The sequence below is a fragment of the Bison bison genome, unplaced genomic scaffold (genome assembly GCF_000754665.1).
Source record: "Bison bison bison isolate TAMUID 2011002044 unplaced genomic scaffold, Bison_UMD1.0 scf7180017864456, whole genome shotgun sequence".
NCBI classification, from domain to species: domain Eukaryota; kingdom Metazoa; phylum Chordata; class Mammalia; order Artiodactyla; family Bovidae; genus Bison; species Bison bison.
Genome location: NW_011495018.1, coordinates 14,640,913 through 14,654,285, shown reverse-complemented (window position 1 = coordinate 14,654,285; position 13,373 = coordinate 14,640,913).

Here is a 13,373-nt window from a genome sequence, read left to right as displayed (position 1 = left end):
CTTCCCCCCCCAGCCACAACTGCCATTCTTTCTGTTCTTTCTGCTCCCCAAAGAGCCCTGACTCACTCTGGCCTTGGGTTCATTTCGAAACTGTGTTCCCTCTGCCCAGGATGCTCCTCCTCCTGGTCTTTGTATGGCCATCTGTTCTGTAGTCCAGATGTCAGCTGAAATGTCACCTCCTGGGAGAAACCTTCCTTTAAATAGCCAGTCTGAAGTAGTCACATGATCACATCACACCATCTAGTTTAATTCTCCTCATACTATTGTGATTTCTGAAATCGTTCTTGTCTGTTTTTGCTTATAAAACCAAAAGTTCCATGAGCAGGGGTATTATGTGTCTTATGCACCACTTTTTTCTCAGAGCCTAGAACAGTGTCAGCATATGGGAAGTATTCAATAAAGGTGTGTTGAAGTATGGCTTGAATAAACTTGTTCATTAAACTCATATTTAGTAATTGAGGATTTCTTGGTTATCCAGTTCTTAAACTGGGTTCATTTATTGTTTACTTTCTTTCTTAGTTGAATTACCATATCCAAAATGGCAACCCACTCCAGTACTCTTGCCTAGAAAATTCCATGGATGGAGGAGCCTGGTGAGCTACAGTCCATGGGGTCGCAAAGAATTGGACACGACTGAGTGACTTCACTTTCTTTCTTTCTAATTTTCTTACTCTTTCTGAGCCTCTGTTTACTTAGTTGAAAATGGTAGTAATAATGTTTCCTAATTTCAGAACCCATCTATATAGAGCAACCAATAAAAGCATGGAAGAGAAAGTGGAAGAAAATAATGATCCCATATGCCATCATGAGAAATGTTTGTGAGTCTCTTCGTGGTCACTTACAGCCTTCTATTATCAAGCTGTTGATTGGCAGGTAATGATTATGAATGCTTACTTTCTATGAGCTGCTAGAATGGAAGTGAAAATTGTAAGTTGCTTGCAAGCTACGAATGTGCATTAAAGCAGCTTAAAAGCATTATTTCTCCACGATAATAGAAAATTTTCAAATGTGTTTGCTTCCAACTATGATTTATTTGGTCTTTCTGGCCTGAAATACAAAATTTAAACAATTGAAGTTTTTAATTCAGCATCCCATTTAGAAAAATGTATGAGTGCCACCTGCTGGATTTCTCTGGTACAGCCTTGAATAAGATCATGTCATGAAATTGGAGGAAGTTTGGAAATAGCAAATGCTTGCAAAAGAGTGACGCTTCTTCCTTCCGTCCCTCCCTCCCTTCTTTCCTTGTCTTCTTTCTTCCTTCCTTCTGTCTCCATTTATGTAGATATAAATTTAAAATTTCTCTCTATATACATTTTCCTTTTGTTCCATATATAATTTTTAATACTATGTATTTGATACTTAGTTTCAAATTAGTTTCACATGTACCCTTGAGAAACTATAAAGTTTAAGGAACATGAAAGTGAAATCTCAGTAGCATTACTCTACTGCTTTTACTTTTGCTAAACTGAAAAGAGCCTTATTGGTTTAATCAGTACATTTTATTTTTGAATTAAAAAATATAAGTAAAAGCCTTTCACCCTGAGACCACATGAAAAGTTGATGCTAAGTTGTTGATTATTGAAATAACTTCCGTGTGTGTTAATCTTGATTATTTAGTATTTTTCTTTAGTCTTCAAAGATTCATCATGAATTATTGGTCCATCAAATAAAGTGAAGGCATTCTATTTAGGATCTTTGATAATTGACCTGTCAATCAGCTTTATCACCAGAGATGTGTTTCCTTTAAAGCTTTACTTTAAAATTCCTATCTCCTTGTCATCCTTGCTCCTTGCAGCATCCTACAAGTGTGGAAAGAAGCAGACTTGGCCGAACCGAATGAGTATTACGCAATGACAATATTGTGTTAAACGGGCTACATTTAATTGTTTAATTCAGTTCTATTTTTTGTTTTTATAAAACTGCATTGCCGCTGCTGCTGCTAAGTCACTTCAGTTGTCTCCGACTCTGCGACCCCATAGACGGCAGCCCACCAGGCTCCCCCATCCCTGGGATTCTCCAGGCAAGAATACTGGAGTGGGTTGCCATTTCCTTCTCCAGTGCACGAAAGTAAATAGTGAAAGTGAAGTCGCTCAGTCGCGTCTGACTCTTAGCGACCCCATGGACTGCAGCCCACCAGGCTCCTCTGTCCATGGGATTTTCCAGGCAAGAGTACTGGAGTGGGGTGCCATTGCCTTCTCCGAAAACTTCATTAATTAGGTTTAACTGGAAATATAATTGGGCTTCCCCGAGAGCTCAGTTGGTAAAGAATCTGCCTGCAATGCAAGAGACTTCCTGGGTCAGGAAGATCCCCTGGAGAAGGGATAGGCTACCCACTCCAGTATGGAGTATGTAATTATTTAAATGAAAGTTGTTTACATTACAGTATGGAAATGTAATTATTTAAAATAGTGAGAAGCAGAGTCAGTTTTTGTTAACAAAAAAGTGATGATTTTATTTGTACTTTGCACGCTCAGTTAAATGAGAGTCTGTTAGCTTGCTTCGGAGAGTAAGACCAACAATGAGTTTACATATACTGACTGCTCAATCCTGTTAGTTTCCTGTTGACTCTATACACATTGCCACAGGTTTAGTGGCTTAAGACAGCAACTGTTAAATCTTACAGTTATACAGATTAGATGTGAGTCTTTGGACTAAATGAAAAGTGTTGTCAGGGCTGCGCTTTGGCAGGAAGCTCAGCTGATCAGCAGACTTAATTCCATTTGCAACCTGAGTTCCTCTTTGCCCTGTAACTGAACATATTTATAGGTTTTGGAGATTAGGGTGTGGACATCTTTGGGGGGGCATTAATGCACAGACCAATAAAACATTTGTCTTTTCCAGATGGGTTAAGCTGTCTTCTAAATTGGACAACACATTTTGTGGTGGTTTTCCTAACAAGTCCTTTTAAATGGAGTGAACAACTCAGTATTAGTTAATGACATTTTACTTTGTATGACTCTATGACATATCTCTTGGCCTGACATAACATAAAAACGTGTAGCTGAGTAATTTTTTTCCCCTTCCCAGGAAACAGGATCCTGTGGTCCTGTAACAAAGACATTTATTTCACGGGCAGTTGTAAGCACATTTTTTTCCTTTCCATCTCCTCCTCCTCCTAATTGTTAACATCTCTGCATTTCCTTTTAGAGCTTCTCCCAAACAAGCTTAAAAATATTTTTTTCTTTTATTTTTCACCTCCCTCCTGTTGCCCACTCTTTTATCTGTCTACCAGATTGCTTCCACTTTAGGGTAGTAAGTGAAGCTGTGTTCCTTTATTTGTTAGATTTTAAAACTTGATTACTCTCTAGCTGAATCTCCCTTTTCTGATTAAATTCTTCATTTAGAAGTCTCCCTAGAGAACATAAAACTTCAGAATGACCTATATAAACTAAAGCAAGAATATCCACCCTGAGAATATCCTTTGGGAAAACCACCTTGTTGGTTCAAATGCTTAGAATCTATTTTTGTTTAAAAAAAAACAGAAGATAGTGCAAAGTAATGTTAACAAGCTCTGTGTCTCTCTGAAGGCTTTTCTGTCCTGTTGATTCTTTTGGCAGAAATCCATCTCATAACATACCATTTATATTTATAATAATCATAAATGAATTGGTTCTTGTGTATTACTCATAGAGCTACTAAATTATAAGTCTTCAATTTAATGATATTTTGCTCTATTGGGTGCTGTATGGGTCCCACACCTACACAAAATAAGATGTGGTCCAAATCTGTAAAAAACTTGAATTCAAATATGCTGCGTTACATTACAAAATCAGCTTGGTTTATTACAAAAACAAAGTTTATTTTATGTTCAAAATAAATGTTTTTATTTGCTTTTAACTCATGTCATATCAAAATGGTTATGTTGGGGCTTTAGAATAAGATAAGCGTACAGTTCTATTATGCTCTGCCCTTCCTGTATGGCCTTCAGCTGGTTTCTTACCTTTTCTAGATATCAGTTTCCTAATTGGCATTAAAAGATTAAAACACATAATGCCCATCTTAGCAGATTGTGTAAAGATTTGATGAGACAGAGTACATAATGGAACCACCATAATTCTGACATTGGATATTTGTTCAGTGAAGTATAATTTTAATTGTTGTTGGGCATAAGATAATATGAAAAAGATAAGAATATCTTAGCATGGTATTAATGATTTTGTTGTTGCTCTTTATATGCAAAGATAAACTATCTTGTTCACATCCTTTGGTTTCTTGCTTTGAGTCACCAGTATTTCATATATGTATCTTGTATTACAGACCTGTGGCACACTGGCTTTGGGAGAATTGCAGTCTAAAGCTGTGAAACAGACTTTTCACTATACAAACATAGTTGATTTCTTTTGCCAAGTCTGACACGAGTAAAACTGACCAGCCTAGTGTAACTTTTGAGGATGGTTCAGTGTGCTTTGAGTACATCCTGTTTGTTTTATATTCTGAGATATAATCAGAGTCTGGGAACATGGTTCCCATGTTCACTCTTCTAACTTCCAAATGAAGTTAGCAGACTGAACACAAACTTTTACCTCTGTTTCTCTCCCAAACTCCACTGAAATGATAGTAAAATGATTTTCTTTTAAAGTCCTAATGGATAAAGAGAAGATGATGTAGAGACTTGATAGCAATATGATTTTGGAAGTTGAGAAATAGATGGATGAATGGGAAATGACTCATAAAATTTGATGAAGAGCCCAAACTGGCAAAAAGGTGAAAACCACCTTGCTGCTGCTGCTGCTGCTGCTGCTAAGTCGCTTCAGTCGTGTCCAACTCTGTGCGACCCCAGAGATGGCAGCCCACAAGGCGTCCCCATCCCTGGGATTCTCCAGGCAAGAACACTGGAGTGGGTTGCCATTTCCTTCTCCAAAACCATCTTGACTTGCCCCCAAAGAATCCTCAGAACACTTGAAGATTGGCAGTGCTGTGTATTTCTGGAAATGAAAGTGAAAGTGGGATTGGAAACAAAGGGATTGATTGAATATATGCTTAAGAAACACTGAGAAGCTCAGTCCTGTTTCCCATCCCAATTAGGGAACATCCCTTACTCTGGCAGAATATTTAAGCCTTATTTTCTGGCTTAAAACAGAGGATCTCTGGATAGAGCACTGTAGGCGCTATTGAGGACAGTATAGTTATTGGAAACAGAGGGATTTTTAAACCTTACATTCTGAAGATTGTAATCCAGTACTTTAACTGAGCTCTTGTGGGCAATCCAGGCCAACCAGTGTTCTCAAAGTATGTTCCTAGGGCCTGCAGCATTAGTATTATCTAGGAACTTGTTAGAAATGCAAATTCTAGGTCCCTATCCCAGACCTATGAATCAGAATCTCTGTAGGTGGGGCCCAGTGTTTTAACAAACCTCATAGCTGATTCTGTGGGCTTCCTAGGTGGCACAGTGGTAAAGGATGTGCTATTCTGTGCTTAGTCACTCAGTTGTGTCCGACTCTTTGTGACCCCAATGACTGCAGCCCACCAGGCTCCTCTGTCCATGGGGATTCTCCAGGCAAGAATATTGGAGTGGGTTGCCATTTCCTCCTCCAGGAGATCTTCCCATCTCAGGGATCAAACCTGCATCTCCTGAGTCTCCTGCATTGGCAGGTTGATTCTTAACCATTGGGCTTCCCTGGTGGCTCAGATGATAAAGAATCCACCTGCATTGCAGGAGATCTGGGTTCGATCCTTGGGTTGGGAAGATCCAGTGGAGGAAGGCATTTCAACCCACTCCAGTATTCTTGCCTGGAGAATCCCCAGACAGAGGACCATGGCGGGCTATAGTCCCTGGGATCACGAATGTGACTGAGCACACACAAGCACTAGCTGATTCTGATGCACACTCACATTAGAACCATACTGCTCTAAGCAAAAGATTGAAATATTTTAATCTGAGGAATTTTACAAGCTCAAAAGGAAAGACTTGAGGAAAGGAATTTTTTAATGAAGCAGTTCAGCCAGATAATCCCAGAGTTAAACTCACGGTTGACAAGTACCACCTATGCATCTAGAGCTTCAATTAGCCTTTCACACTTTCACTCTTGAATGGAGACAGTCCATATTCACACAACATGCCTTTCACATAAAGAGGACCTGTCCAAACAATTAGAGAAGAAAGCAAATTGCATTGATATCCTCAGAGAGATGAGAAGATATCTGCCGTTATAGGATACAAATAAATGAAATTTAAAATGTGTTAGCAGATGTTTTCAAAAAGTAATGAAAGAGTTAAAAGACCTAAAGAAAGTTGAGGAAATCTTTCAGAAAGTACTGCAAAAAGACATGAAAAAATGGGAAATATTAGAGAAGTTCATTTTGCTCAACATCTGAATAACAGACGTTTAGAAGGGGCAGAAAAAAACAGAAGAGAACATTTTCAAGAATTAAAGGGTATGAGTTTTTAGATCGAAAGACTCTTAAAGGTCCAGTGGAATCAATGCAAAACCTGCTCCGAGTGACATCATTACAAAATTTCAGAATATAAAGTGAAAAATGAGTCATCTCTTAGGGATCAAGAGTCAGAATGCTTTGGACTTCTCAACAGCAATACTTTAAGAACAGTCCAACAATTGATTTAACAATTTGCAAGGGAGGTGATGAGAATCTCACAGATAGGGGGAAGGTAAATTCCAGAATCATAACTGGGTACCACCCTGGAGAGCAGTCAATCCAGATGACAGCAGCCTCCAGAGACATGTTTCCCAGAAGGGTAAATTACTGAAATACCTGATATGTTGGAACTATTGAGAGAAATTTTAGATAATTGGATAGGATTTTTGGTATAAATCAGTGATAAATAAGTAGAAAACAAGGCAAATTAAAAAGGCATAGAAATACCAGTAACTCCAGAGAAAACAAAAAGTTGTGCAAGGAAGGAAAAGTAATACTAATCATAATACTAGACAGCTCAGCTATGAATATTTTCATAACCATATTAGTATAAACACTGAATATTGATCTAACTAAAAGTATAACACAACGCTGGAGGCATAGGAGTGGTATGGAATGTGGTTTTGATGTTGGCAGGTGTTCTGTGGGAAAGAAGACTGAATTCATATCTTCCGTAGTGGGAAACAGTCAATAATGTCAAAACCGAAAGAATAAGTAGCAGCATGAGCATGTCATGAGTGACATGAAGGCACATCCAAGATTCAACAGACAAAAGATCTGAATTCATTGTTTGCAAGAAGTGGTAATAGGATTAAAAGGGGAGCAGGGAAGGAGGTCTTGATAGTCTCCATTAATACAAATACTTTGTGTAGAACTATATCTTGGAAAGTTTATTGACCACAACTCTAGACATGACGTGCGATGCAGATCTTTATTTTAATATAAATCATAAATCCAGTTGTGTTGCTGATAAACTAGCCCTTGGGTGGGAGCTGGTTTGGGGAGATCTGACTTCTAATGTGTTGTGAAGACTTCTGCCTTGGGTGATTTTGAGCTAACAATAGTTTTAACAGCTAGCTTGCAAAGTTCGTAAAATTTTAACAATCAGCTCTTGCAAGGCGGCGTAAATCAACTTACAAAGACTTCAATAAATGTACATGTGTTTTCTGAGTAAGGAAATCCTCTCTGACCTGCATAAAAAGCTGTGTTGCCATGCAAAACATCATTCTATATTTTTCTTTGCTTTTTTTTCCTTTAAATTTTAATCAGTTTTTGAAATGTAAAAGTAAAGTAAAGTGAAGCCGCTCAGTTGTGTCTGACTCTTTGCAACCCCATGGACTATAGCCCACCAGGCTCCTCCATCCATGGAATTTTCTAGGCAAGAGTACTGGAGTGGGTTGCCATTGCCTTCTCCAGGGGATCTTCCTGACCCAGGGATTGAACCAGGGTCTCCTGCATTGAGGGCAGATACTTTACCATCTGAGCCACCACGGAATCAACCTGAAATGTAATTCACATACAATAAAATTCACAGATTTTAAGTGGACAGTTTGATGAGTTTTGACAAAGGTTAACCCCTGTGTAACCACGACCAAAACTGAGGGATAAAACAATTTCATCACCCCTGAGAGTTTCCCATGTCTCCTTGCAGTCAGGTAAGGACTTCTTACTCCCACCCCTCAGGTAACCACTGTTTTTGTGTTGTTTTTTTTTTTTTTAATATTTATTTATTGATTTGGCTGCACTGGGTCTTGGTTGTGGCGTGTGGATCTAGTTCCCTAACCAGGGACTGAACCCAGGCCTCCTGCATTGGGAGTGTGGAGTCGTAGCCACTGGACCACCAAGGAAGTCCCCGTAACCACTGTTTCGATTACTATTAATTTTTTTTTACTATAGATTAGTTTTTCCTGTACTTGAATTTTATATAATGAATTATACAGTATAATGGCAACCCACTCCAATACTTTTGCCTGGAAAATCCCATGGGCGGAGGAGCCTGGTAGGCAGCAGTCCATGGGGTCGCTAAGTTGGACACGACTGAGCGACTTCACTTTCACTTTTCACTTTCATGCATTGGAGAAGGAAATGACAACCCACTCCAGTGTTCTTGCCTGGAGAATCCCAGGGACGGGGGAGCCTGGTGGGCTGCCATCTGTGCGGTCGCACAGAGTCAGACACGACTGAAGTGACTTAGCAGCAGCAGCATGCACTTAAATCTAGCTTCATACAGTGTCTATTGGATTCACTTGTGTTGTTGCATAAACAACATTTCAATCATTCAGTTTACCAAGTATTTCATTATATGTATACACCTCGGTGTTTATGATTTTATGCTGGATACTGTGGGTGATAACATTGTGATGAATTTTGATTATGACATCCTCCTTTAAAGAGTGTTTCATTTTTATCCCAGCATTTATTAGATTGCTTGGAAAATCTTTGGATCCTGTTAGTCCTGTTTTTAGTGTTTGGGCAGCTCTGTTTTCATTATGAACTTAGTTTTAGGGTGGGGCCCTTGGTCTAGGGTGTGGCTTAGAGCTGTGTGGCTCTAAGGTATACTGTGTGGCTTTGTGGCTTTCCTGACGTCTTAATCCCACCCCTACTTCTTACGCTGCACCCCTTACTCAGGCCTCTTTACTCCCACTTTGTTGGGTAACAGCCTCCTCTTTAGTAGCCTGCCCCCCAAATTAGAGGCTGCTGCAGCTGCCTGGAACTTGGGTGGGTCTGTGCCTTCTCACTCAGGAAGAGGGAGTGCCTACCTCACCTGTCTTGCTAGGCTTACCTGTCTGTGCAACAGAAGCAGAATTGCCCCAGGTTTACCACTACTTGTCATTCCTATCCCAAAGGCTGTGATTCTGATCTCCCTGTTTCAGTGCCTGAAAAAGTTGTCTCATATATTTTGTCCCATTTTCTCCTTGTTTTCAGTGGGATTGCAAGTCCAGGGAGAGTCCCTTGGACTGCAAAGAGATCAAACCAGTCAGTCCTAAAGGAAATCAACCCTGAATATTCATTGGAAGGACTGTTGCTGAAGCTCCAGTAGTTTGGCCACCTGATGCAAAGAGCCAACTCACTAGAAAATACCCTGATGCTGGGAAAGATTGAAGGCAAAAGGAGAAGGGGACGGCAGTGGATGAGATGGTTAGATAGCATCACTGACTCAATGGATATAAATTTGAGCAAACTCTGGGAGACAGTGAAGGACAGAGGAGACTGGCATGCTGCAGTCCATAGGGTTCCAAAGAGTTGAACATGAGTTAACGACTGACAGTAACAATAATTCTGTCATGACTAGAAGCAAAGATGTATAGAGGAATTTGACTTAAGTTATAACTTGGATAAAACTAAAAACTGAGCAAAAACAACTGACTTCTTTTCATTCCCTTTTTTGAGAAGAATTCTCTAGAGCTTCTGAGCTCCTAGTGAGAGAGATGGTGCCTCATCCATTGTTTCCATTGTTCATATTCCAAGGCGGAGCACTGAACCCAGCACTGTCGACTGTCAGTGCCGACTGCATAAGTGAATAATGTACACATCACTCAGGGACTAAATATGCAGCTGTGCTACAAGCCTTGAGAAATATTAAAGCACAATGTATTTGTCCTTTGATCTCCTCTCCCCTACTCCACAGGATAAATGAAGATAAGGGGGTGGTTAGTTTAGCTGGAGGCTAGGCGTAACTGATGTTAGTTGGTGAGGGAGCTAGTTTAAGGATCATTTATTTACTTGTTAGAACAGGAATGAAGATGGAAGGTTTTTCTTTTTTTAAGTTTTTGTTCAGCAGTTGCCAGCTATGGCCCTGAAATTCTTGTTTGTATTTGGCCTCTGTAGCAACACCTCAAAAATTGTCTCTTATCAAAGAACGGTGAGTATGTCAAATGAATCTTCTTGGAGGAGGATGCCACCAGTGTGATTTCATACCTGTGCTCCTGGAGGAAGGTGGATGTGGTTAAGACCTTGTGCTGTGGCAAAACTACAGAGGTACCCCACAGATAGCCTGGAAAAGTCATGATGTCCCTTTGGAGATAAAGGCAAACCACAGCTGAGATTCTGTAGAAGTAGACACTGAATAGAACATGTTAGCCAAATCTATAAGAGCAAAATACTGAGAGCTGTTGACCAAGTCAGTAAGTTTAATAATACTGAGTATTGATATGGGGCCGTAATGGATAGGACACCAGTGTTAAATATCAACTCCAAGGTGGTGTTAGTGGTAAAGAACCACTAACTCCTGCCAATGCAGGAGACAAGAGGCACAGGTTCGATCCTTGGGTTGAGACGATCGCCTGGAGGAGGGCATGGCAGTGCACCCCCGAATTCTTGCCTGGAGAATTCCACAGACAGAGGAGACTGGCAGGCTATAGTCCATAGGGTTGCAAAGAATCAGACACGACTGAAGCGACCTAACATGCACATGCACGTCAAGTATTATAGTGATCCACCTTGCAGTGCCCTTTATTTTTTCAAGGTTTAATACCAAGTGAATTTGGTCTATTAAATGTAGAAGTCATGAGAATGGTCACCCCTTCATTAATTAGGTTATATGTAATAACATTTTTTTCCTTGAAGGCTTTGTTTTAATTTGCATTGGGCCTTATTAACTATTTTAACTAGAAGTCCATAAGGTCTCACATCAAGCTACTTTATAAGTGAAAACTTCAGTTTTCATTTGTTATACACTGTGTTGGAGCATTTATATCCAATATGGGATATTTTAGGGCAGTGGGTACCATGACTATGGAAAATTTAGGCAAGGCTACAGTTGAAGTGTTGGTGATGGACAGGGAGGCCTGGCGTGCTGCAATTCATGGGGTCGCAAAGAGTCGGACACGACTGAGCAACTGAACTGAACAGTTGAAGTGAGACATGTCTATTTGTTAAATTTTACATTTAGGTACCTTTTACAAGCATATTGTTTAAATTTAGTGTGATCTTCAGGTATAACTAAAATTTGAGCGCTGTTATTGATTAAGTCTGTGAACCTCTGTCAGTGCATTTTAGCAACTGCTAAGGTTAATAATTTATGAGTTTGAGCAAGCTCCGGGAGTTGGTGATGGACAGGGAAGCCTGGCGTACTGCAGTCCATGGGGTCACGAAGAGTCGGACACTACTGAGAAACTGAACTGAAAGTTAATTTAGAATCAGGGTTTAAGAGTTACAAAAGCCAATTGATGGCCCTTTTCATATATTTGTTATATAAATCCTTTAGTATATAAATTTTGGATTTCTAATTTTAAAAAAGAGATGAGTGTGCTATAAATAAGATTGTCAAAGATAGACTGTGTTTGAATTATGTTAAGAAACAGAAATGAAGGTTTTGTGTGTATGGAAAAGCTGCAACATCGAAATTACACAGGATGAGCTCAGAAGATATAATTTCAATACATGTGTAATTTGATAATGCGGAAGAAATGCCCTCATGAATTGGCAGTGCTCTAATCATAATGCATGTTGTTTGAATATGACACAAGTTATGCAGATCTTTTGGTTATAAATTAAGAATAGGAATTGTTCCCTGGTGCTTGTCAAGAAGAAGTGACATCATAATGGTTGGTATAAGGGTTGATTCTAATAGCTTAATATAGATATAATGAATAAGTTCTGTAACCTTGCCTTGAATCTTTCTGTTCAGAGCATGAACAAAATGCATAGCCTTCTTTGAACAAAACCGAACAAATCATTTCTTTGTAGTATACCATGATTCTTATGTATGACAGTTTGAGGGATGAAGAAGGAACCTTAAGACAGGTGCTTTAAGAGACATCAAAAACCTTGCATCTGTGGGGTGCTGAGAGAGAACAGAATGTAAGCTGTCCAAAACTTAACTTCCTTTTTTGCTTATGCTGTTTATTTCTTTGACCCAGAGTCTTGTCTCAAGTTTTCTCCCCAATAACTGGTATACTTTTTAATAAGTATTTATTGAGCACTGAATAAGCTGGGACACTGCTTACAAAAGACCAGATATTCCACTCAAACTAGCTTAAAAAAACAAAACAGGAGTGTGTTGTCTGAGGAGATGGATAAAATGGCCTGGGGAGAGTGAGCAGACTTAGAAGGCCTATGACAGTCTCTGGAAGAACTACCAAAATTTAAGAGTCAGAGAGAGGAGGAGGAGTCCGCAGAGAACAACAGGAATTGCCCTAAGAGATAGGAGCGAAAAACGGGAGTTTGAGGGGCAAGCATTGAGGAAGACTTTCAAGAACAGAGCTTTCAAGAAGAAAGAAAGGGGCAACTATTTCAACTTCCGTCAAGAAAAGTAAGAATTAGAACTTGTCCATGCCATCTGTCACCTAACTTTTACCGTTCTTTAATTCATCTGTCAAATGTTTATTAAACATCAACAGTTGTGTCAGGCTTGGTGCTAGGTACAAAGAACACAAGACTAGTAAAAACTTGTTGTTCGGTCACTCGGTTGAGTCCGACTCTGTGATCCCATGGACTGTAACACACCAAGCTTCCCTGTCCTTCACTATCTCCTGGAGTTTGCTCGAACTCCTCCTGTCCATTGAGTCGATGTTGCCATCTGACCATCTCATCCTCTGCCACTCCCTTTTCCTCCTGCCCTCAATCTTTCCCAGCATTAGGGTCTTCTCCAGTGAATCAGCTCTTCCCATCAGGTGGCCAAAGGATTGGAGCTTCAGCTTCAGCATCAGTCCTTCCAATGAATATTCAGGTTTAAAAAATTTCCTTTAGGATTGCTAAAAACTTTTAGGAAATGGTTAATAGATATCTGTTGAATAAATGAATAATTGAGCTGTTTTTATTAAAAATTCAGATAAGGCTGCTTGAAGATAGGATAAAACATGTAAAGATACACATAATTTTATGACTAATATTCACCCAACTTTCTGCTTCTCCCAGTGGCTGAACAGTTTCAGTGACAGAAAACTGTTTTGGGCTTAATTAATCTGGGCCAAAGAAAGGTGTCATTGGTAGACAGAAGACTTATTAGGAGAGTATACAGGAGCAGTTAGTGTCTCTCTCTTAAAAGATCTGTTTGC